The 27,141-nt window shown below is 41.4% G+C and overlaps 1 long non-coding RNA gene across 1 annotated transcript; it reads right to left on the minus strand.

Annotated features, from left to right (window-relative positions):
* Positions 1 to 2,116: 2,116 nt before the first annotated feature.
* Positions 2,117 to 22,145, minus strand: LOC146768696 (uncharacterized). The gene is made up of 2 exons (XR_014954532.1): positions 21,489 to 22,145; positions 2,117 to 19,082 (listed from the first exon to the last, which is right to left on the minus strand). It is a non-coding gene; the product is annotated as an uncharacterized LOC146768696 (long non-coding RNA).
* Between the last annotated feature and the right edge of the window lie 4,996 nt (positions 22,146 to 27,141).

The raw sequence follows: 27,141 nt of genomic DNA on the forward strand, positions 1-27,141 counted from the left end.
CAAAACACAGCTCTTGTTATGAGGTGAACATCTGACTGCAACTGAATCTTCAGAGCCCAGTTAGCAGAAAAGTATGAGAGATTTTATTAACTAAAAATTTTCTCAGGAGACATATTTATAAAAGCAGAACCTAAATATTGAAATAAAAAGCAGTGTCCAAGTCTTCAAGTAGAGCCAAGAAGATAAGTAATGTCCTAGGCAAGTCCTGTCCCACAAGCCTAATTTCAACAAGCAGGCCTTGGAAATCAGTTTATTGGATATTGGATGAATAGAACTCTTATCCTGGGGTGCAGGGGCTTTTAGTGTTGAGATCATTGAGGGTTTTGCCTTTTCTGAGAGCTGAAAATAGAAAGTGATTCAGAACGGCACATCATTATTTCTTTGTACTTGTGAAAACTTGTAAAGTCAGTGTGACTTGGGATTGCATCTAATTTTTCTAGGAAACAGGATTCTGTACGATATCAGAGTCTGACATTGCAGGTACAATGTAATAGTGTGCAGATACAATAAAATCTGCTGCTTGCTCCCTTAATTTGAGTTAATCTGCACTTTGATTAGAGGTAAGTATTATATGCAGAAGAAAGAAAAGGAAATCCTTCACTTTCTTCAGCCACAGACAGAAATTCACAGGGTTTCTTCAGGTTCCTTTCCAAACCCATCATCATTCCCAGTCCTCTGGACAAATACATGATTTTACTGCAGTGGCCAGGACCTGTTTAGACTCATGAGCTCAGTTTAGTTGAAAATGAAGGTGATATTGTCAGAACAATTGCTTGTTGCCCAAGAGATTTAAGTGTAGTCTTTGTTTCTGCTGTGAATGGTCATTCCCTAATATAGGAAAAAGAGAGTAGACTCTGTTCATTGGGCTGACCCAATAATGCAGTTGAGCCCTCACACCTCTCCCCTGAAACTCATATGCTCTTTACTCTTTGCCATGCCTCTGCAGAGCACCAGCTGTAAGCTGCTGAAGGTGTCAGGTGAGAAAGCAAGGAACTGTGTGATGTGTTCTCTATCACCTCCAGATCTCTCCATCTTCTTACCCCCTCCCTGCACCAGCCCTCTATCAGCAACAACACACAAGGGCAGGGAGCAACCATGCAAATGGGAAGGGAGACAGAAGGCCTTGCCCCAGCCCTGCTCTGCACAGCATGTCTGGATTTTTACTGAGCCATCCAGAGGCCTGCCTGACCACACCGAGTAATTGCATTTTGTTGTGGCTGTTATAAAATACAGTAGAAACATGTGTGTCTAGAAGGCCACACAAAATTCCTGCATCTCAGTTAGTGTGCATTTTTTTCTGCCCTGTTTTATTTCATTTTAACAGGACAAAGGGGACATTTCAATGAGGAGCTCTGGCTCCCTTGTGTTTCTCTGTTTTCTTCAATGAGCTTCAGGAATGCATATCAGTGTCAGAGCAAACACAGGGCTTACAGGTTCAAAGGGACTATTTTGTTCTGGTTAATCACCCCAAGTGGCAACCCAGGGTAGCATCCCTTCCCTTTAGGACATTTACAAGTGACTTGTGAGAAGGGGATTCATCCCTACAGGAGCATTTGATGTCAGGGCAATACCTAATGAGGAATGTCTGTCTTTCTCAGCAGTGCTTTGTAGATATTCTGTCAGAGTCACATTCCCATATCTACTCATGGGACAAGTTTTCTGCATTGCTCAGGGCTCTTGGCTACCTATCAGAATGGGTAATCTCTTGGTTATTGCCAGTGGCACTTAGGACCTGGTTCTATATAAAGCACCTGGGAGCTACCTGAGATTTTGTAGGATCAGTCTCTGGGTTTATGGACAGGTCCCATTTTGTCTTTGTTTGGCTCCTCTTTGTGCAGCCCTGAAATCAGGAGCTGATCAGGGAAAGAAGCCAGATATGTCAGGTTTCATTATGTCCTCAGTTCCTGATAAAGGATGAGGATTGAGGAGCCCAGTTCTCACAGTTTCCAGCTTTAATCGACCGTTGTGCACAAAGCAGTGTTTAAAAGGTTGCTTACACTTTCCCCTGCAAATAAAAGAAGTCTGTGCCTCCAACAGAAAGTATAAAGTATTATGTTTATTCAGTGAAAGATAGCAATCATGAACATTAGGCTCGGTTTAAAAGCCCTGGACTTAATAAGGGAAATTGACTTCAGTTTAATAGGAAAGAAGGGGAGAGGTGGAGGGGGTGAGAGGAACAAGAAGGAAGTTTCAAACAAAAATGTTCCAAAACCCCATGAATAAGAGTTAAATTTTGCCTGTTAAGCTTAAACAACTTTCCATTAACATTCCTTATTGAGTACTGTAAATGGAAAAAGCAAATAAACATTAGTCTGTGGCCTGATGTGTCGTCAGGGATGCTGTATATGAGTTTTTTTCCTCTGTCAATGAAAGGGAAGGTGCCAGCAGCACCACTGCTTGCCAGCTTGGTCAGACTCTGGGCTGCATCTACGTGCAAAGCAGGCAAGACAAAAAGCCTTGTGTCACCTCCATACTGCCTAGAGTGGAGACTGATGTGGGGGCTTACAAAATGCACCAAAGGCTGCCAAAGGAAAGCCTTCTGCCATCACATCCATCCTATGTTACCTTCCCTGAGCTGGTCATGTTCTGTTTTGCAAAGTCAGTAGGGTTTTCTGGAGCCCACCATCTTCAACTTCACAGCTGTAATAAGCAAGGATATCGCTTTAATTTCCAGTCTGCATTTTATTGACTTACTTATGCCAGGATTCACTGTAGTAGTTCCACTCTCTCTCTCTCTCCCTCTCTCTCTTTTGTTTGGGCCTTCCTCCTCCTCACTGGTTTAAAATACATGAACATCAGTTATATCCCCTTTCAAGACTTCACACTGAACTAGGTAAAAACCTCTAGGTCCTTCTTACAGAAAAAACATCTCTTCATTGCACTTAGGTCTGTAGCATGACTCAGAGGACTCGTATCACCAAGTACTTCACCCACTTTCTCATAAATACTTGTACTCTTTCATCTCATCTGGGAAATTGTCCTGTCACTGACGTTGCTTTCTCTATTGCTTTATCTTTCTTTGCCTTGTTTTCCTTGCCATTGCTGTATCTTCCTTTGCTTTGCTTTCCACTTGCAGCCTGCACAAATTGATGTGTAGGAGAGACACTCAGTCTTGCCCTTTTACCTCTTAGTTTAAATTTCTTCTTATAAGGAACAATATTCTAAGGCAAGCAAAAGTAACTTTCTTTTGCAGAAAACACTTTTAAGAACATCCAGAACCTGTTTCAGTCTTCTCCAGACTACTGACATAAAAATGTAGGGGTATGGATGTATATGTCTTCATGAGCAAAGGTGAAAAAACTCCCTATATATTTATTGAAAAGTTGGAGCTTGACTCGATTGCTTAAGTGTAGCTGTCTGATCCTATTTATGACGCCAGAGGTCATCTAAGACATCTTCACTGAGCTTGGAGATATGACACAAGAGCACTACACCTTTCTGGAAAAGCATCTCAAACACAGGTGTGGTCCTCAGGGGCATCTGGAAGCTTATGCTTGGCCAGCAGGGTCAGAGCAAGGAGCACAGAGCCATTCAAGTCACCTGCAGCTGACTTCCAAGCAGCTCTGCTGACAGTGGAGCACGGTGTTAACGAGCCACAGGAGCTGCTGGCAGAGGCAGGAGCTCTGACACACAGTTCCCATGCATGCACCCAAATACCTTGTCCTTTGGCCGAGTGTCAGTGCATGTGCTTAACTCAGGTTGCAGGGCTCTGAGGGGACAGATCAGAGCATCCATTAACTGGGTAAGGAATTTCTGCTCTTGGACTCAGCTACTTCCAGGGAGATCATATTTCTATGGAGGAGTGAATGAGGAGAGGAGGAAGACAGTAAAAAAAAAAAACAGGAATGGAGGAGTTGTATGGGATCTTGGGCTATAAAACAGTTGCCCTTGGCAAATATTTGTGGAGGGGTGGATTATGAGTCAGTGAACATTCAGCTAAAAGGCAGTATAAGCAAAGGAAAGCTGCTAAGTAAGATTTTTTTTTTTTTTGTGTGATTTATTTAAAAGGAAGAAGACTTGACAAACTGAAGGAGCTAATTATCAAAGACAACTGATCTTTCAATTGAATGTGTTTGTGAATTTCAATCAACTGTAGAAAATATCTTAAACTTCTGATCCACGAAAGAAGAGAGAAAAACCAGCAGAGGACTACTATCATAACTGGATGAGTAATCCAAGATGAAGAATCCTAGAAATAAACAGGAAACAGAGAGAGAAAAATAGGAAAATGAAAGCAATTATCTTAAAAGTTATAGGGGTAAAAGCAAGATTTTGCAAACTCCAAGTGAACTTTGGACTTCAAAGGCTGTGAGAAAGGAGGACACCTTCACTGGTTACACAAAAAAAAAAAAAAAAAAAATTGAGAGGAAAGCAAGCTGATCATCATGGGGTGAATATTAAAGATACTGTAACTTTGCTTCCAAAACCTAAGTAAATGTGTTGCCTCTGTTTTCAAGAGCTTGGGGAGGAAGGCAGTGGTTAATGCAAATGAGATTAACTACATGGAGCTCTGGTGTTTATGAATTCACGAATAGATAACCTCCATCACTTGATTTTGAAAGAACCAGCAAATAACATCAGGTTTGGTAGCAAAGTTTTTAAATAAAATTCAGTTTAGGGGTGATATTACAGAAATAGAGAATATAAAAGATAATGTCTATGTCTTAGAAATGTGACAAATGCGACATGGAAAAACACAGGCTTTTTCATATGATCTCAATTAACCACATGTCCTTAGAATGAAATTAAAGAATGTGGATAACAGGCAAATGAAGAAAAGCAGCACACAAGACTTAAGTGACCTTTCCTTGCTAGGACAATTAATTTTCTGAGACAAAGAAAATTGAGTGAATCATGCCTGTCTATACTTAAGTGAAGCATTTGAAATAGGACCACATAGGCAATTGTTAGGTGAGCTGGAGAAGGGGATTAACAGAAGAAATGTTACAGAGAACTGGCTAAAGTTGGGTCATAAATGGAGTTAGCATTGAAATTCAAGGCATTATAAGGGAGGCATTCTCTCTGATGTGGCTGGTGATTTAAGAATTTCTTGCTAATGTAGAGAGAAATCAGAGCATCTGAATAAAAAAGGATGTGATTCAAGGTTCAATTAAGAAAAGATTTTTCTGTCAGCAGAGAGCTTTTCTGAAGAAAAATCATTGAAAGGCTGGCTGACTAGAAGGCAACTGCAGTGAACAAGCCATGAGAAAGACAGATGTAATCTTAAACATAACAGTATATCCAACAAAAATAGGAAAGCAAGCATGCACTTTTAGAGGACATTGGTGAAATTTTAGGTGCAATATCTCAATTAGGTACAACTCGGTTTTATTTGGTTAGGTTTTTTTTTATTTTTTTTTTTTTAGCTTAGAGCACGTGATCAGGATGCTTTATAGCATATTTGTTTATTTAGACAATGGTGGTTTCTCTCACTCCAGTTTTCTTCATGTGACTCAGAGTATCTCCTTCACATATTCCAACAAGTCCTGCCAGCACTGCCTGGCAAAAGCCTGCCAAAGGCCTGCCACCTTTGTGCCACCTCTGCTGTCTACATGATTTTATGTCCCTGACACCAGCCATGACTTGTCTGGGAAATGGTAAATCATTACTCTGGACTGATGCATGTATCTGTAACTGCAATTATAGTTATTTTAAAAGCATCCCTGCCTCTCCTACGCATGGCATTTGGGGAGGAGTGGAGATTACAGAGCATCTGAGGCACAGTAATGGCAGTGGGCTGGGCTGGTTCCCACTCAGGCTTTTGCCCTTCCACTTCTGTCTTGCACACCCACCATGTCCTGATGTAGCACTGCAGGAAAAAACATCTGCTTTGGCTGGCTTTGCAGGCTGTTTGACCTGAAGATACATGGCCATAAAACCATCCTAAAACCTTTGTTACTCAAGGTTAGTGTGTGAATTTGTACTAGTTGTTCTTGAGCAGCTTCACAGAAGAGAAAAACAAAGGATGTTTTCAGGTTTTAAACCTTAAATTAAGACTCTTGAGATCAGACCAGAAATAGCTATGAAATTACTACAGATAAAAATTAATGGCTGGCACAAGTTTTGATGCAAATGCTAAACACAGAAGATTTATCTGCAGGCTCTTATGATACATCCAGGCTTCTTAAAACAAAAAGCATTAGAATAGAAGTTGAGAGCAAAACTAATGCATATGTGGGTGAACTGGTACACATGGTGCACGGTATCACAACTACATAATCTAATGGTTCTTCTTAATCCTAAATTCTGTGAATCTTTGAATCATAAAGAAAAGACCTTTCCCCTTTCAGAATTCCCATCCCGCACCAGAGGATAAAGCAAAAGTCCTCTGAAAGGCTTTTCACTGGCTTCAGGGGCTGTGGGCCAAGGCCACAGATTAGCATCTTTAGAGAAATATTAAATAACAGTAGCAGCCTAAGAAATGTCCATGCTTCCAGGGAAGTGAAATTAAGATTTTGAAAGACAGATCAGTGTTGTCTTTTTTCCCCACAAATACTCAGAAAACGTCACCTGAACAACCCTTACAGATCCTGGGTGGCATGCTGGGGTGCTGCTGACAAGACTCTGAGCATCTCTGAGGGAATTAGCTCTTCACATTAATTTTCTGGCAGGCAGCTTAGGACCAATCTCTTCTATATATTACCTTTGATCTGCAATTTTATTTCTTTTGCCAGGGCTTAGCTCACTGCATTGCCATATCCTCAGGTAAAAACCTTGTGAGCCCCATTGTGCTGCACAGCTAGAGAGATGAGCTTCTCCTCTCGACCCTTGCACAAAGCTCGAAGGTTAAAGCAGTTTTGAGCTCCTCACTGGGACTGACTAGCTAATTATCAACTTCAATTTCATGCACTGTTTTTATCCATTTAGCTCCTAATGAAAGGCTTTGATGCTGCATTTAACAGAAAAATTCCAGTTCATGCTCACCAGCTTTTCAAATCTCTTTTGCCACAAGGGGAGAGGTGCACTTTTTTTTCAGGTGGCTGAGACCTCTCTGCTGAGCTGTTAAATTCAGTGTTAGGTGCTATAGCAGCAAAAGTACATTGTGTTTTTCACCATAAGGGCTTTAAACTATCCAGGTTCTACTTACATATATGCTACAGAAAAGGACAAGGATGAGGAAAAATCCAGGTGCAGATTTCTCTGTCCAAATGCTGCTCTGTGGTGGCACATGACAGGTGGGTGAAGGAGAATAGTCCCTGCTGTGATCACTGGTGGGAGATTTCAGTGGAGATTGCTCTTCTGGAGGTCTCTCGCTCTCCACCGCCATTGTGTTTTTAAATGACATGCCAAATTTAGGCCATTGGATCAGGTGATAAAATTGGTAAACTATGTGAGGACAAGAACAGCACTTGGAGTATAATTCCACAAATTACACCTGAATTTCACCAGACTTGCTTCTTTGGAGAGTGTCTTCTTAGGACCACATGTAGGACAGCACAGGATTAAACACATGTTTAATCCTAAATGCATAGTTCCCTGGGTGCATCAAGGGAAGGAAACTGATTCCCTGCAGTGCTCCAGTGGATGTGGCCAAGAAAGATTCTGTGTAACCTCTGCCTGGCAGTGATCACTATGCAGGCTTGTGACCTTGATTTTCCTCAATTATGTCATCAGGATAATTATTTTTCCCCCATTCTGCCTGAAGACACATTTCAGTTCCAATCTGTCCCAGCTGAAACAGATCAGCTTGATCTGAAAAAAAACAGCCTGAAGATTTCATTACACTGAATGTTTAACTCTGATACTGAGTATCTGAATGAACCCTTTCTTTCTTTTTATGTCTTCAAGCATAATGGAACCTCCTAAATACCATCTTCCTCTACCTCCACAGCACTGTAGAAAGAGCTCTTGCCAACTACATCATCAGCTGATAGTGGGGAACATGTCCATGTGATTTCATAAAAGCAGTATGGAGGGACAGAGACTTTCCTGCTGTTCCCAGGAGAAGATTCCTGGGTGCATCTGGAGACTGAGATGTCCAAATGGTCAAGTGGGATGAAGTTAAACTTGGAGAGGCTTGGAGCCAGGTTGTGTCTGTACACATGGCACAATGATCTCTTCTCTCTGCTGGGTACTTCTTTACTCAGGGTTCATCCCAAGGAAACTTCAGCTAGAAAGCATGAACAGTTTGGGCCTTTTTTGTCCTTTTCTGCAGAAAAGAAAATGACCAAGCAGCATAGACAGCTCAGTATCAAGACCTCTGGGCTTTCTTTTCTTTTTTTTTTTAACTAAATAACCAAACTTCAGTAAATCCTCCTATTTCAGCATAATTTCAAATCAAGAGTAAGAATCTTAGGGTTACCTATTACCTAACTGCTCAGAAGCACAATTATGTTTCCCTTAAAATTCAGGCTAGAATTTTCAAGCCTCCAGAGAATTTACTTAGCCCTTGTCAAGTTCTGAAATCACTTTAAAAAGTAAAATAATGTCTACTAAAGTGACTGCCCATCCTGGAGAAGTGTTTACTAGGGCCAACTAAAAGCAGAGCCATAATAGCCTTGGGTAGTAGTCCCTCAACACCCCTCAGAGCCCCATTCCCCTCCCAGCTGACTGACATTATTTGAAAGTCTAATGCATCCTCATTTTCTGTGTATGCTGCTGGGGAATAAAGGACAAAGGAGAGGCAGAGTGTGCAAAGAACTGTTCCTGAAGATGGCTGGAAAACTGCAGTCAGTCTGGCACAGCCCACCTCCCACGCAGACCCACTTCAAGGGTTAATGAAATCAGAGTAGACCACAACACTCCTCTGGAGTGCCTGTGTTCTGCCATGCAGCAGCTGTGCCTCGTGAAGGGAAGGTCTGAGGCTTTAACTGCAGCAAGAAAACCTTCCCTGCAAAGAAAACACACAAGCAAAAAGGTGAGAGCTTAAAGTCTGACACCAGTGACTTTAAGACATGTCTCAATAAGGCAGGCAGCTTGTCTGGCCAGCATGCTATTCAGAGGTGATATCAAGTATTGATTTATTTCCAAGAAACCTTAACTACATTGTTCAAAGTCTTGAAAAAGAAAGAAGGTCTTGGAGTTATCAGCAATTCAACACCAGGCAACTGATAACAAAACCAATCAGTGATTTTGAACTGTTTTAATACAATTCTTCATATGTTTCTTAGAAAAAAACAAAACAAAAACAAAAACAAAATCAAAACAGGAGACAATCATCAACAGATATGCTCTTTTTATCTAACTAACCAGTGCATCATGCTGGCAGCAGCTTGTTCCATTACCTCCTCACATTGTTGAGGCTTTATGCTTCACTTAGCTGAACAGATGAGCAGACAACCTCTATTTCCAGAGCATCCTTTGGACATTTTTGACATTTTGAATTAGTGATGCAAATCTAATTTTGCCAAAACAGGCCTAGACTTCATTACTGAAGGAGCACTTTTGATGTGGACCAACAAGGCTGCATTGTGTCACTGTTTGATGTAAGGTGCAGAAATGCCAGATTTATCAGAATATTAAATGCAAGAGCCTGTTGTAGTTTCTCTGTGGCCTACAGAGTGTACATTTGCAGTCCTGCAGCTGAATTCCCTTCATCAAACACCTCATTACCTTGGCAAAGTGAAGGGAAATAGCAACTTAAATACCTCAGGAATATGCTGCTTATACATTAACTCATGAGCTGTAGCCGTAGGAATCAGACAAGCACCACAGCATATATTTTGTTTAATAGAAAATCAAACCAGAAAAAAATATATTCCTGTTGAGTCTGGGATGTCACTCCTGACAGAAAAGAGTGTGAGGGAGAAGGAATGATGTTGGTAAAGAATTCGGTCTATTTCTATACTGGGGTGCCTGAGAGCATGTCTGAGGTGTGTGCTCCCACTCTGTGCTGAAATAAAACACGGGTATATGCCCACCCCTGCCAGGCTCTGGTGTCCCCAGTGGGTGTGCGGGCTGGACAAAAGCTCTGACATTCTGAAAAGTCTCTCATCTGCGCTTCCAAGGGAATATGATCCTACAGTATCCCCCATGCTATTCCACTGGCCAATCTAAACATAGACCAGGTTTTCTTTCTGACAGAGTAAAATCTGAGTGACCTTGTAGAATTGCATCTTTTGTGGATGGGCTATTTTATGTAAATCAGTGTGGGGAAATTTTATCTATTTAGCAAAAGTATTTGTAATGGAACAAATATTGGAAATTACAGATGGAGTTCTGTAGAATTCCAATAGAAGGAAGCACCTAGGAACACAGGAGCAATCTTTAGGGTCTTCCAAGCCAATGTACCATCCCTTGTGACACTGTCTATTTGCAGTGAAGTTGCCAAAATAAGAGAAAACTAAATTGCAAAATATCTCTGTGCAGTAGGGATAATGCACAATCCCTTTAGCACAGGGTCACTAGGAACAGGATATAAGGCTATTGGGGCTTCAGGAGTTATATTTTATCTTGAAAAGCCTCTGCCTCAGAGGAGTAATTTCATGGAAACTCTGTAATTCTCAAAACAGAAAATTCTCCCAAATTCATCTGGAAAGCCTTTGTCATTGTTAGCATTTTAGATGTGGCAAGCAGGGAATAGTTGCCAGCAATCAGCTGAGCAGCTGCCCCACTGGATGAAAGAGCTGGATGGGATGGCAACCTCTGATTTTGTGGCTCAGGTGCCGTAAAGCTCTGCTGTGCTCAGGACTGATATACCTGCCACAACACATAGGAAAGAACAGTGCCATGGCTGCTGTGTACAAACCCAGAGCTGTTATGCAAGACTTAATTTTCCAGAGAACTGTAAACTCCAGTGAACTGTGTATCTTCTCTGTCTGTTGTTTATGTGCCTATTGATTTATCTATCCATCCATCCACCCAAAAGTAACTCACAGCTAGAGACTTCTAAAATGCAGTAAGAATGTTTCCATGTTCCTACTTCCATTCTCCCAGGAGTTATTTTTCTGGCAGTTCACAAAACTCTTTGTCAGTATCTATTAAGTAAAAAATCTTAATTGTGCAGAACTGGCAGTAATTTGCTGATAGAACATTGTCTACTGATTACAAAGATTGCCAAAAATCACCAGCAACTTAATTTTGGGATAAAAATTGAAACAGAAATTGTGGGTTTTTATTACACTGAAACAAAAGTCATTGCATTTTCAAAATCCACCTTCATTTATATGTTTCTTATTAGGGAAATAATAGGAGTCGGTGTAGTTCAAGTGTTTTGTTTGTTTTAGACTGCCGGACAGCCAATTCTATAGGGATGCAAGGAGGGGGCATCCTCAAAGATATCTGAGTGTCACTTTAAATCCTCTTGAAGTTCCTTCCCAGTGCAGAAACATTTGAACATCCCAGCAAGTCCTGTCTGTGCCAGTGAGCTTTGAAGACCTGACCTTGAGGGTCCTTGGCCCAGATTGGTAGACACATATAACTCTCATTGAAATGGGACTAAACAGGGGTTAATGAGGTGATGAAGTGTCAGGTCCTCATTTTCACTGTCTAACTCAAAAAGGTATGGGGATATAAAACTGGGGCACTATCAATTGCAAATTTTTATGTGAGATCAGCATTGAAGGCCAAATCTAAGGCAGGCAGATCTAATGATGCATCACTCAAAGGGAGCAGGCAACAAAATGTTCCTGATCTTTGAAGATATAATATGCTCATAAACTTGCATAAAAATTGTCTTAAAGGAGATGCAATTATTTTAATGATATCCCTAGACTGGATCTGGGCAGGTGCAAGTGGCAAGTTGTATTTCTGCAAGTGCTTCAGGCCATTAAAAATAACACATTTTTAGAATTTGTGATTATACTGAGAACATTAACTCAGTTGGCAACCTGAAAGATCAGGCCTGAGTAGAATAAAATCTAGTGACTTTGGAGGTGAAACAAAGAAGTTAGCAAATTCTACTTGAAGAAAAGAGCCCAAGAAAAGACAGGGCTTTGTTTTTTTTTTTAGTTTTGGGGTTTTCTTTTTGTGTGCTCTTTTGTGTTTTGTTTGAGGGTTTTTTTGTTTCCTTTTTTTTTTTTTTTTTGTTTTTGGGTTTTTTTTTGGGGGGGGGTTGTTTTTGTTTTTGTTTTGTGGTGGTTAAATTGCAATTAATCCTTATCCAGGTTTAATCTGTGTGTGATTTTCCTCAACACGGTTTTGTATTATGCAGACCTGAGTAAATGTGCCCTGGCTCCCCTTCCTTCTTGTACCTTGTATACTTTCCATTTGTACCTATCCTGGGCAGAAGTACAAGACTACCCAAGCAGCAGCACAGCTTTTCGTCATTCAGCTGGTTTAAGTGTAAATGATTGAATGAAATTAAACATAATTAAACATAAAATTAGAGAAGAGTTAGGCCATATATAGCATTTTGTTCCCACTCCTCAAGCTCTGAAAAAGAAATTATGTTTTCTGAAACCATGACTCTTATCTCAAGATTAATTTCTATGTTCCCTTCCTTCCTCCCCGGCAGCCTTTTGGGCCCAACTGCCTGAAATTTTTCTTATCTCTCTTCCTAAAATGGACCATATCTCCTTCCCACCACCTCTTTCTCACAAGCATTTGTACAGCCGTTCCTTTCCACGACAGGAAGCCTGAGACGGGTCTGCTCTCATGATGATTGTCAGTTGTTTAATCAAGTTGTTTAATTTCTGGTTTGCATTCCCTGCTGACCCTGCTTTGACAGTCTCTTGAGGTTCCTCCCAACCTGAGTAGCTCTCTGAGACAAGCCCTGGGACGCTGACACAAGGATCACCTCACCAATTGTCTGCAATTGTGCTCCAGCATTAACCAAAAATGCCCATCACACACAGAAAGTGCAGGCCGAGGTGCAGCTGCCTAAAATCTTCGTGGAAAGGCAGCAGTGGCAGGCCTGAGGGAAATGTTGCCCAACTCCTTGATCTCGTCAGTTCTTTACACACGGTGAGAGCTGCCTGCACTGCACATCTGGGAAGGCTGTGAGGTGGAAAGACAGACAGGACTCTCTGAAGTCAGCTACGTGTGGATTTGATTGTGGCACAAAAATCTGGGAGTTGTAGTGGGTGCTGCAGCATGCGTGCTAGAGAAGTCCACTTGTAAACACACTCACAATGCCCCTGCGACCAAAGCAGGCAGGAACATGTGCACTGAAACCACTTATGCTGTGGAAAGGAAAGGAACACAAACAAACAGCCCCAGGGCTTGCTTGCGTCTGGTCTAGAAGCAGACTTCCTGTGAGATAAAGAAAACTGCTGAGAGTTTATGGCTTGATCCTGACCTGCTTGATCCTCAGGTTCCCAGGAACTTTAGGAGTCATTTGCAGGAAAGACTGACTCCTCTGCCATCACCCAGGTGCACAAATTTGCATTAATTACTGCATTTGGCACATTTGAGAGGTTTTCCAGTCATCTCTTCTGCTGATGATACATATACTAAGTCAGAAGCGGGAAGGCCCCAAATTAGCTAAGTGCTTCCCTTCATTTGAGGATGACCTATTATCCCTACTCCTATGAGAAAACACTATGTTCCACAGAAGACTGAGAAATAAGGTTCTATCAAGTCATAATTCTCAAATCCTTTTGAGCTCCTGTTAAGATCTGAAACAGAGAAACCTATTTAAAGTCATTCAATTCCACCTATTGAAAATTTTATTTAAGTTGAAATACTTCCAAATAGTACTGAACCCATGTGCAAGCAATAGATCTGCAGATGGTAGGTAGGTGGGTCGGTAGGTTGGTCAGTAGATGGATAATTTATGACCCAGAGAAAGTGGTAAGCCACTAGTTATAAATGATGCTCTTTGTGTTTCAGATCTTTGACACTAAATCCTATTTAACATGTATGTTGATTTAGCCCATAAACCAGTTTATAAACCCAAGACAATGCATTTCCTTGATTAAAGTGTTTCTTAGGGGAATATTTAATGTATCATCTAAAAGTAAAACTCTTTTACTTAACAAAAAATTCCAGATATCAAAAACTGCATCAAACCAAGGTTGCACTGGCAATCCCATATCTGCTCCATAGAAACCACATTTCTCCTTTTTACACTGGATATTTAGAAAGTAATAATAAAATATTGGAAATGTGAACAAATAAAAATATTTAAGCCTTTCTTGGAAAAATAAAAGGAGTTTGTTAGTAGCTGGACATATTTTCAGGTATGTGGATGCATGCCATTATTTCACAGAAATATGGAGCACTGGAAGAGATCTCAAGACATTTTCTGGCTTGAGTGTACCTAGACTGTGTGACATTTATCACTGAGGATATATAAAACCATTTCTAGAATGTTCATGAAGGCAGTTCATTTATTTCTTGATATAAACCTACCCATGCAGATGGTTGCAAAAAAGCCAGTAGACAGTGCTGGAAAAATAGGCAACATGAGAGATACCAGGAGTGTAGGAAAAGTGGTGAGAAACCAGAAAGAATGGCTCTGGGACCTTGATGTGAATTAGGTATGTCTATGTGATAAGAGGTGGATAAAACACCAGAGGTAACTATCTTGTCCATGACACTGTTGTGATGCCAGCACACTCACCCAAAAATCTCTTAGAAGAGATTTTTCTAAGAACTGTTCTTAACCAGTTGTTAGAAAACCCAGTGAAGGTGACCACTATAATGCTTTAGTAATTTTCTTTCCAATGCCTTCCCTGCTTATGCCTTTTTTCTCAGGGTTTGCTGTAGGAAAACGTGAGGCTGGGCACTCAGATTCTTCTACCAGCTTCTCCTGGGTTTCATAAATTTCTGGCTGTGCTCATGCATCTGTGAGCCACTGAGTTCAGGTGGTTTGGCCTCTGTGCAGTGACAGAAACTCAGGTCTCCTGTCCTGCCCTCTGTCCTGCTGTCCTGTGCAAGGGTTCTGCCTGTGGAACAGAGACCAGACCAAGTGACAGCTCCATGAAGTCTTTGTCATAGGTATGCCACACCAGTAGCAACATCAGTGGGTGCTTCAGACAACTCCTGGCATGTCACTTTTGGTCTCAGAAAGTTGTGAGAAGTCATATATATCCATGTGAAGGGGCACTATGGATCACTGTAAAGACAGACACAGCAAGAGGTCAGATTGGTCAGTCAAATTAGGTACATTTTTTTTCTAACCACTATGTCTTCCTCATTCTGTTCTTGTATTTACAAATTTCTGATTTCCTCTTCTGTTATTTTAGTAACCATCTATGTCCATATTTAGTTTAAGCACTTAAGAGTGGCCTTTTCTTTTTTTATAGAAAACTGGATTGGTATCCAAGCCTAACTGAGGGGTTTTCCTGATTCTGTTTTCTTTTAGTGACTTTTAAATATAAGCCTCAGTCCCACTTGCTGCCTTGTATTCCCTTTTCAGTCTCCAGCTCTGATGTTTTCAGTAGTTCCTATTTTTTCTCCCCTTTGAGTTGCATTTATACATACTGAACTGCAGTCTACTACCTTTTGCAGACTGTGTAGTATTAATTTATGAGCCACAAGCTGGAAGCTGCTGCTGTACCTTATTCTCTCTGTTCTAGTAACAGCAAAATTTAATGCATTTGCACCTGAGATTGTGTGTATTACAAAACACTGTGGAAGCAGAGCTTATGAGAAATTGCCTGGGGAGCCCAGTAATCGTATAAAAGAGTCTTTTTCTTTTTTTCCCAAGAAGGAATAAAAGTTGTTTCCAATTAGTTTAGGTGCTATGAAGGTGTTCTCCAGTTTAAGCTGTGCACCCATATTTCACTCAGACCCACATGTTTTCAAAAAGCTCCATTTACAGAAATCTAGGGATGGGAATGCAGAGGTCAGCACTGGTGCTCCTTGGGATGAAGAGAGGTTGGCAGCAGCCCTCTCCATGACTCAGCCTGCTGGACATGACAGCCAGGCTCCTGCTTTGTCCTTCCCATGACACAGCAATCTCAGAGGCAATCTCGGAGGAAAAGTCAGCAACATTCACAAGCCCATGTTCTCTGTGCCCATCCTCAAGTAGCTGGCAGAGATGAGATTGCTTGGCTCAGCAGCTGCCTGTTTTTTCCTGCCAAGTGGAAATTGACCCAATCACTTTCATGCAGGCAAGATTTACCTTGGCTATATTCCTTTAAATCAAATCATTTGAAGTTCACTAACAGCAAAGTATAAGTACAATGAAAGCCAGGAGTTCCTTTCAATATGGAAATGTTTCTCAAAATAACTCAAATTAAATTTCATAAGAAGAAATCTATAGTTCCACAAAATTTATAGATGCACTGTAGACAAAGAAGTATATTGCAAGTTAGTTGATTTAGTGTTGATCCTTTGGGCATCACTCAGCAGAGTAAAGGAGGAATGTGACTGGAAATACACTGGAGAGGATTCAGGAGTATGCTGGCAGCACCAAGTTTCATCCAATTTGAAGGGATTTTCACTCTGATTGGATACTGTAACTAGCTGGGTTTACTATTGAATTACATTTCTCTGGATCTCCTGTAAATCTCAGAACTAATGAAAATAAATGCAAACATAGTGACTTTTGCCTCACTGCGCTCCCATTAAGCCTTCAGCTATTCTGACATAATTTGTTTCTCTTTTACCGTCTGTTTTTACAGGCTGTGCATGGAGACCAAAGCTTCCATACTGCGGGAGGACACACACGGAAACAGCCCATTGGGGAGCAATCCGAAAAGCACCGCTGGCTGGATTCCAAACAAAGCCTTTTGGATGGGACCAGTCACTGGGGCTGTGCATGCACATAGGTGAGGCTGACCTTGGTGCTAGGGCTAAAGGAAGGCTCAAAAGGGAGTTTTGAGTATACTGGGGATTTTGGTCAACACCTGGCATTTGAAATCAGGTCCCCCACCTCAGAGGTACAAGGGGTTTGCATGTCCTGTCTGCTGGGCACAGCAGACAACGCTGGCAACAGCAGGTTACATAGTAGGCGTTCCTGGCCCATATAACATAAATTGCCAATAAAGATAAGTGGCAGTCTGGGGTGAGTCTTCCTGCCCATTGTGGTGGATGCATTCAGGAAAAAATAAAACAGAAAAAAAACATTTCTTATTCTCATTAATTAGATGCCTTACTTTCCATTAGGCACCAGAAGGAGAGAGCCAAGCGAGTCTAATACTGGTGGCTGCACACAGCCAAACTTGCTTAAAGTAGCATGCAAAAATCTTGCAAAAACCCACCCTGGAGCCTGTGGCAGAGGTATTGGTAAGCAAACACTTGAAAAGGCTGGGTGCTTGTTAATGTTTAACAAGCATGTCCTCATCTGACTCATTGGTGTTCAGCTTTGTTTAGCTAAATTCTCCAAGAGAAAAAAAAACATCTTTATTAGCCTATGACAAATAAGTAAAGTGGAGGACCTGGAAGAATCTTGCTGAATTTTCTGTGTCATAGTAAAGCAGCTTATTCCACACAACCTTCCCTTTACGAGATGAGGCAATATTTTAGACTGATTTAAGCAAATCTTATTCCCTCTAACATGATGGTGAAAGATGTAATATTTGTCTGTCCTGGGGTTTCCAAATGGATTTGAGAGGTGTCTTCAAATTACCATTTCTGGCAGACTCATCTGTGGTAGAACTCAGGAAGAAGTGAGGAGGCACTGTTTTTAGCCAGAATTAGTTTAATTTTAGACAGGATCTCAGTTCAAATCTAAGGCCAAACAATACCTAAATGGAATACAGCTGTGGGAAATGTGTAGGTTTTCTAGCAACTTTTCAATAATCAGACTTCTATTCTATTCTATGGAAAATAGAGGTTTATCCCTTCTCCAGAAAATAATTATTGTGGAATTCTCTTGGGTTCATTCTACCAGTTTAGGCATTAGGGCAAAGGTTCTTTCTATGGGGAATGATGCCAAAATTCTGATTTGGCTGACCAAAGAGATGCTTTCAAGCAGAATTAAACAACAGGTCTCAACCAAGTCTCCGGGAGGAGGATCCAGTGTCATATTAAGGGCCCACATTTCAGAGTTTATCGAAGTCTTCATGGCTCAGGCAGAGCGAGTGCCACAGCTGCTCACAGCTCTGTTTCATAAAATCCATGTCAAAAGTGGGACCACAAGTGGGTTTGCTTGGGAGCAGTGCGGGCTGCAGGACACATTATCCTGTGAAGCAGGATGGAGCGCCAGTCAGAGGGAGAATCCCCCATTCTTGACATCTGCTCTAACAGGGTTTATGAAAACCATAGCACTTAATAAAGCTGTGAGTGCTATTTTTAGACTATGGTATGAGTAATTCTGCCAGGTTTCTTTGATACAGAACAGTAATTTCCTCTAAAAGCCCATGCCTGGTTTTACAATCTCACTGCCCATCCATGCTTCAGACAGCGGTTTTGATTTTTCTTCCTATTTCTGGTTGCTGTGGTGATAGCAACACAAACATCTCCAAAGGATGAGCTACTTCCCTTGGAAGAAGAGCATCTTACTGTGCACATTAGGAGTGCAGGAATGTTTAATACAATTTTGACCACATGGTAAACTTGTTTGGTGGGTAATAAAGCACAAATCACCATTTGGGTCCAAGGTCATGTCAGTTCCATTGAAGGAGCATTTTATTTTATTCTTTTCCATTCTGAGGACTACATTTTGTTTTTTACTCAGGTCAAATCAGGGGTATAACTTATGAAGAATATTTGGCAATCTAAAGAACTATTTATAGACTACGTAGAATATTTACTGCAAAAAGAAGTTTCTCCTCAAATTCAGATCTAAATCAGCTTGATTGTACAATTTCAGAAACATATTTCAGCCCTTTATTCTCCAGTTCATGGTGTTTTTCACATAGGAGGTTGAACAAAACACCTCAGCCCCTCCACATAGAACTTATAGTTGTCAGCACACACCACAAATGCAATTCAATGCCTGATGAAACCGGGCAGAAACTGCAAATAACTTGACCAGAGTGTATGTAGGAGATGAGTGCCAGAACCCAGAAAGGGCTCGTCTGTGGACTCCATGGTACCTGCTCCTGTGCTCAGACTGCTTGAACACAACCCTTCAGCAAACGTAGTGCTGGTCTCCAAAGCAGATTTAACATGATCAACAAGGATCTTGCAATGTCCCTGCCTTAGAACAGCATCTCAGTACTGGATGTTTGGTACAGGATGGTGTGTACAAACCTTCCCACCTCTGAGTCTTTGCAGGGTTAAAAAATCTCAGAGTGCTTGGGGGTGGGCTTCTTCTGAGCTGCTGCACTACTTTCCTGTGGGAAGGAATTATTGGACCACAGTTGGACCTAGGAAAGAAAAATGTTTGTTGCAAACAAATATTCAGGTTAGAGTCAGAAAAATCCTTCCAACACGAAGATGGACAATGTCATCCATTGTAACCAAGAGAAAAACCCAGGATGGTATTCCTTCTCTTTATCAGCATACAAAGAGTTAAAGCAATATCCTTTTATATGTCCCTAGCTTCAGGCTCACCTCCTCCCACTCCTGGTCCCTGCCCTATATTCTGGAACTGCAACTGTTGACAAAGATTCAAAAGGAAAAGAGGAAGGGCAATATTATTCACATTTGGAAAATGTAAAAATAAATGTTGTTCCCTTGGGGAATCACTTGAGTGACACAATGGAAAAAGCCCCGGGGGCATGCCTTCCTGCACCATCTGCCTCCACACCCAGTGCAAAGGCCCCTGGGCTTCCAATGGAATTAAGTCTACATTTCGTGTTGCACAAGCAGTACACATCTTGAAGAGATCTTTCTTAGCCATGAATATGTCCCAAATCAGATGGTGCTGCTCAGCATAGAGAGTTAAGCTCACACTGTGCCAAATTTTGCAGCAAATATTCTTCATCTATCTTTGCAATTCTGAGATTTATAATTTTACCACAAATTAAAAAAAAAACAAACAACACAACTAAACCCTAATAAGTGAAATATTTTTTAATATTATCTCAAAGATAGAAAACATTCATGTATATATATATATATATATATATATATATATATATGCAACCATAATCTGAATATTACTGATATATTTACTGTCTATATTACCTTGAGGCACATATATGGGTAAAAAGGAACATGCTACTCAAAGGTTTTAAATATTTTGAAAATAACTCCTAGAAGGTTTCAATTTGGCATTGAAGTGCTTATAAGCTTCCTTATGTATTTGTGAAAATGGCAGTTAGAAGGAGGCTTTTTTTAAATTTACTTGGCAAAAATTTTAATAGCAGCAGCTGTCCAAACATTCTGCAAGACACCCTTACACAAATATACAACACCTACTGAGAGAACTGAACTTTTGGATTGGTATTTTATTTACAAGCAAATCCAATTGCTCATGTACTTCCATCACATAGTGCCTTTTAGACATGGTTGTGTGTTTTTTTTTTTTATTTTAAATAATTTTTGGGGTTTCTAACTCCTATGGTATCTAGATCTATTCAGGAGTTTTTTTATCTCTATGAGCCTTCCAGAACAGAGAGGATCTTTATTTAATCAGTGCTTGAAAAAGATCTTGTGACATGCTGGATGTAAATGAGTTGTCACTTATATTCTGCTCTTCACACTGGTGCTGGGACATATTGAAGCAAGTGAGACCATCACCATCTCAGGAGTACTGGAGTATCCAAGCTGGCTAGAAAGGGCTCCAGACTGTTCTGAGAATTTGGCTGTGAGAATCAGCTAGTTTTGACACATAGAGCTGAGTAAAATAATTTCCTCTGATATTCATATTTCTGTCTCTCACACAAATTCTGGATTTGTCAGAATTTCTTTCAGGTCTGAAACTTTCATCTCAGTGAGGTGAATGAACCTGATGGGAAGACTTTACAACACCATGGGCAAGCAATGACTAACAACTGCCATACTGTAAATAAGCACCATGCAAAATCCCTGCTGCCACTCTGGTGCTGTTATTGGATCCTTAAATTTTTCCAACTTCTTTACTAACCAGTCACACCATACATAATCTTTACCTTTTATGTGAATCATGCAAAGTTTTTGTTATTTAACCATATCATGCAAACTCTCTGCTGGTCTACTCCAGAAACTTATTCTTTGCTGTACTCAGGAATCTTTCAGAGCTGAGGAATTCTGTAGACAAGACTGAGAGCCAGGTGGCTACCCTGGGAGTTTTATGGATTTTCTAGATAGAAAAGGCCAGTGTGGGTAAATGACTGTGTCCCTTCACATATGAAGGCTTTTAGGTTTCCATGGTGTGACCCTTTGGCAGCAGCACTCCACCAATTTCTCTCTCATTTAGAAGTCCTTGTGACTTCCAGCTGGAAATGCTCTGTCTCTCACAGTCCCTTGTACAATGGCCTGGGGAGTCACCCAGGTTCGCTTTTTAGGAGGTTCTTACTAGTGAAAGCTACTCCTGTGCATACAAAAGGAGGGCCTATCTCCCAGGAAAACCAAGGAGTGAGATGAAGCTCTAAAGAAACTCTGGTGCTTGGAAAATTGTAATAGGGAAATAACCATTTTTTGAGGGTTTCCACTGAATCAGCAAAACCGCATACAACTATTCCAATAACCACTAAGAAGATAAATGCTGAAGGAATAACAGGAAAAAAAATAAACAGGGAAAAAAAATAAACAGGGAAAGAGGGAAGCAAAAATACTTCAAGAAAAGGCAGAAAGAGCAGTGAATCTGGAAAGATAAGAGGAAACAAGTGAGCTAGAGTCATACAAACCTCAATTTTAGTCTTTTGCTGAGAAGCTGAGATTGCACCTGGTCCACTCCCACTAGACATAAATGTTGGTTTTCCCAGAAGGTATGAAAGAGCAGAACAAAGCAGCATTAGGTTTAAAAGTAATTTTTTGGAAATAATTAAAATTAAAGCATTGAAATTGTCTATCAAAAAGTATTTTGCCACCACCCCACTATATTTTCCACACTGTCATCCACTGTCTTCCTTATATGAAACAAGAGCTGTCTGAAAATCATCAAGTAGTCAGTTTGGTGGCATCTGAGCATGGACTAAATGAGAACATTCACCTACTTTTCTTATCTATGGAGTGGAGACTCAACATTTCCACAGAATTAAAAGGATACATTGATTAGACATCCATGTGTGCTCCCTCTCATGTGTCGTCCTGGTGTCTCCTCTCAGCCATGTATCACCTCAGGCTCAGAGAATGGCACAGAGGTAACCATAGTGATACGTGCTTTAAAATGGTTATAGTCATGATAGACTTAACAACTTAGAACAAACAGTTGCATAAGTCTGGCCTAATCCTAATGAAATCCTCCCAAGCTTGGCAACGTAAAAATAGAAAGATTAAAAAAAAACCCCCAACCAAATAAATAAAAAAAACCCCACAAAAAGACTCAAAAAAACCAAAGCCAAAACAACCCCCATCCACCTACTCAAAACCAGTTTTGCCTTAAAAAAAGGAGAATTTGTGCTCTGTATTTAGAGCTAAATTCCGCCTCTGCAGGAGACAGGGCCTTTGTGTCACAAGTCCATTGTTATATTTTTAGACCCAGACATTGAAAGGTGGGGCCTGAATATAATCTTCATTGTACTTCGCCAGCAAACAGGAAGCAAGTGATACCTCATGGAGGTCAAGCTTGATTCAAGCTCTCTAGAAGCCTGGGGTCTGTTAGTTCATTTGTTTGTTTTGGTTTTCCCAGACACTATAGTTTTCTCATTACCTCCCTTTGCAGGAAGCTTTTAGTAGCTCTTCATGTGCCTGTTATGGTGGTCCCAGTGTAGAGGGTTTTAGAGGCTTCAAGTGACTTTCAGGAAGAGCATCAACAGTGGGTTAAATAACCACTCTGCTAGTTTAACTTGGGTCTTCTGCAAGGCTGAAGCCATCTTTTGTGGGTCAACATGTCAATATCCACAGCTGCACTTAGCTTTGGAGAAGGGTGTTTGCACACCTGTCAGCACTGGCTGTTATGATAGGACGGAGTTGTACGGTACCGAGACAAAAAAGAGAGATTATGCAAAAAGGAGAGATTATGTCTGGATCTGGATCTGGAGCTTGTGTGCAGGACCAGCTCCCCCCAGGCACATACTGGCAGTACATCCTGGCCATCTAGGGAGCTGTGTTTATGAGGAGATAGTGTGTTTTCCTGTGCTCTTAGGAGCCCATAAGGCTCCACTCTTTCCACCTCCCAGCTCCATTTATATACTTCTTATGTCTGAGCATCCAAGAGGACCTTCAATTTCCCATGTGTGAAAAAAGCCATCATAATGAGGTGTGGATATGTTTGAAACGCTATCTGCTGCTATAATAGAAATTATTAACAGTGATAGATCATTTTCCACACCCACATAGATAATAGCATCTCTCTTGGGACAGCTGACAATCTAATTGTGGCAGAATGCAGGGAGTCCTGAAGCACATTTCATTAGTAGTTATTGACTGGGCTAGTCTATCTTGTCCTTCAGGGGAAAAAAAAAATTACAAAAAACACCTGACAGGAAAAAGGAAAAGCCTGTGCAGTACTTTTTGAAAATCAGCACAGACATAATTAAGGTTAACAATGCAGCAGCGAGTCAGTGCAGCCCGGTCGGCATTCTCTTGTTCCACCCTGCACGACAACATATTTTCCCCAGGAGACACTTTGTGAGGTGCAAAAGTTCACCTGCAGTCTGGTAATTCACTTTGAGCTGGGACTGTGATCACTTAATGGATTCTTCTGCGCTGGCTGCTATGGTAACTGCTGCATCATGCTCTCTGTAGGCTTGTTTTCAGAGGACAGTGTAAACTGTGAGAGCAAATCTCAGATGGGTTTGTTACTGGAATCAAAATCCCAGGGCAGATTTGCAAGTATACACACAGTCTTGGCCCACAGTTCTCTCCTTTTATGGGCATGTTTGCTCATTTGGCTTAATAATAAACCCAGTCCTTCAGCATTGTGTGCTCAAAAACACTTCTTAGAATCTAAGTCTTTTGGGTTTGGGCTGGATTGCAAGCGCGTGTGAGATGTGTTAAAAAAATAAAGGCACAGAAAAAATCATAAAGCATGAGATAAATAGAGCAGTGATTGGGTTAAAGCATTAAGCCCATCTTGCTCAAAGGCTGCAGAAGAAATGCCCCCTCCAAAAATGAGCAAAGAGCTATCCTTAGGAGCTGGGAAAAAGAGCTAACTAGTGTTCACCAAATGTAACCAAAGCAGGGGTGAATATGAACAGTTTGGAGCAATGTTCAGAGACCCGGGAGTAGAGATTTCTGATCCATGTCCTTGGTACAAGCTTCACCATGAAGGGTGACATTTGCCATCCCCTGGCTGACCTGTTTGTAGAAGAGAGGCAAGGCTGGGTGTCAGGTTCAGGACAGGATGGAGGATTGCAGTGAATGGGAAGAAGTAAAGTGCAGCAGGAAAGAAAAGGAAAAAGGGACAAGAGAAAGCCAAGAGGCAGCAAACTGAAGTGGCTTTCAGTGATCTGCTAGACGCTGGCAAACATGTTTCTGCAGATGAAAGGACAAAGGATGGGTGAGTGTGGGCTTAGGCCAGGCTGTGGGTGGCACACAAGATAGAGGCAATCGCAGAGGATGCAGGTTCATATCTGGGGAGGAATTGGACCTGGAGCTAGAAGGAGCCTTAAGAAATCAATACGGTTATTCCTCTGCCCACAGCAGGACCCTCCCTGTCAGGATCATTCCTCATAGATGCATGCCTGGTTCCAGCAGCAGATTCTCTAGGACTTTCCCAGATCTTGCAGAGTTTCACCCTCTTCATTAACATGTTTATCTCAGAGATAGTGTCCAACCTTCCCACCCTTTCCCAGATGGATGAGGAGATGAGATTGACCATATCTTCATTTCAGCAGTATTTGAAGAAGATTTGGTCTATTTGTCTGCATTTTTCTCTAAGATTTCTTAAAGGATAATGCTGAAGTATTCCAGCTGATACCTTACCAATGAGCTTCGGAAGGATCTTTTCATGCATGTATACCTGTCTCAGATTTCAGTATCATATAATCTGTTTTTGTAACAATATAAAGTTCCTGACCCACAGACTGATTCTGATCTACCATTATATTCATACATTCCTCTTTGAAACTGCTACCAACTCATTTTCCCCCACTGTATAATCACATCGTTGATTATTTTAGCCCAAGGACTGTACCTTTTGTACCTGCTGAATGCCATTTGGATTTTTCCTTTCAGAGCATTTTTCAATTTGTTAAGGTAATTCTGAATGTTAACTCCTTCCTTCATAGTATTTCCCATTACTTTGATCTCCTCATTCACTAATTCTCCCTTTTAGTCTTTCGTCTATTTTGTTAATGAAAGTACTGAACAGACATAATTCAAGACTGATTTTTACAAAGCCAAATTGAATCTTCTCACTTTAACATGGGTCTTCTTCTTGTAAAAATGCAGCAGATGAGATAGGAGAATAAAGAAGAAAGTGGGGTTAGGTCAATTAGATTGAAAAATATTTACTGGGGGCATAAAGTTACGTAATAGGGAAATGGTTTATTGAGATATTACTCCCTAAAGCCATCAAGGTAAGATACAGAAGTGAAGGAAAGGACTAAACCAAACAGGCTGAAAATCAAGGCAGTCATAACTGAACTGGTGGGTTCCCATAGCATTTGATAAAATCAGTGCATCAAAACAATTTTTTGAAAAATCAATATAGCAAGCAACAAAATACAGAAATTTTACACGGTGATCGTTCAATCAGCCAAAAGGAGAACTCTATTTATGAGTAGGTAGAGACGTGTTTGTGGGCTAGTCCTACAACCACATCAGCCAGTCTGAGAAGGGTAAAAATGCTGGAGCAGCAGTTCATGTAAGAGTGGGTTGTACTGTTCTCTGGGGCCTGCACCTGCAAACCATCCTAGTGACATCCACATCCTTGGATAAGCCCAAGGAGAAAGGAGCATGGTATGAGTAAATATCCAGTGAAACACAGAGCAGAAGACTGAATGGCTGAAAGTCATCAGGTATTAGCCATCAGCAAGAAAATGATGGAGAGAGATATCTCCTTGCTGCTGCATTTATGCAACCTGCCATGTGTGAAATCAAGGTCGTCAAAACAGGATCAATTTGCATGGCCCCGAGGGAGACAGGCAATGGAGAAGGAGGGAGGTCTATCTCACATGCTGCCCTCCCTTGCTGCCCCTTTCCAGCTGGGGCTGTCAGGCACTGAGTCTGCTGTGGGTTTGCCAAGCTGCAGTATCTGGGATGCTCTGGCTGCCCTCATCATGTGGCAGGTCCTATTTAGGCTATGCAACAACTTCTGAGGTGGTAAGAGCAGCACAGTGTGAGTGGGAGGGCTGGAGGGCTGGCAGGGGTGGACCACCATGATGAGGTTTTCCTGGTGTGCATCACCACATCTGTCACTGTGAGGGCGTAATGACAGGTCACCAGGTAGGCATTAAGGTCATGGGTGGGGAAATGACCATTCCAGTGTTCCCAGTAACATGCACCTGTTCCTGACTGTCCCAAAATATGCGTACCTCAGCAAGGACAAACCTCAGTCACTTGCAGTTGGCCCAAGGCCAGAGTCACTGATGGTGATTCACATGCTGAGCTCCTCTTGCTCACCATACATGTGAGTCTTGATCTGATGTATATTACCCAAAATAGGAATTCCTTTTTAGCAACGTGGTTTTCTCTGGAGTCACGTTTGGGCCTCGCACAGCTCAGCTCCTGAGACAGCAGGTTCACACTCCTTGGAGATACAGAGCTCCTCTTCCTTAGCCTACAGACACTGCAAACATCCCAGGAAGCTTTCAGCCTGCAGAGCAGACGAGCTGCAATAACACTCTCCTCCCATTTATTTTGCCAATAAACAACAACGCTTCCCAGATGCCACCAGCAATGGTTTTGCTCCCTCTGTGGAGGTTCTTCTGGTGGGGCACAGTGTGAAACGTACCTGAGCTTGGTCTGCAGCTGCAGGAGAGTTTGTGCTTGCACAAGTTGTACTCAGGGGAGAGGCACAAGAAAATGACACTGAGCAGGCACTGAGCAGGCACCTTCTGTGGCAGTGAAAGATATCACTCTAGCATTGCAGTCCTCCAGAGACTCTACTGCTTTACATCCTTCCAAATTAACAAATGAAATGAACCCTCTGCTCCAGTTTGTGATGGCAAGTGGTTGTCACCAAAAAGAAACCTCACACCTGTTATTTCAGAGACCTTGAACTTTCTATCAACCACTGTCCTCCTAAACAAGAGCATATATAATTATGCAAACAAACAAGGCCTAGGCTTCTTCAGCCTCTGCTTTATGCTTTTACACATTCATTATACCTCAAGGTACCCAAAAAACCCACAAATTAGTCTGGGGCATCTATTTTCCAAGGTACCTGAGCAGAGTCTCTGTAAGAGAAATATGAGCCTGAAGCCATCTGTTATTTCCTCTGAAATATCTCCC

This window comes from Lonchura striata, chromosome 1, assembly GCF_050655825.1.
Source record: "Lonchura striata isolate lonStrDom1 chromosome 1, ASM5065582v1, whole genome shotgun sequence".
Classification (NCBI taxonomy): Eukaryota; Metazoa; Chordata; class Aves; order Passeriformes; family Estrildidae; genus Lonchura; species Lonchura striata.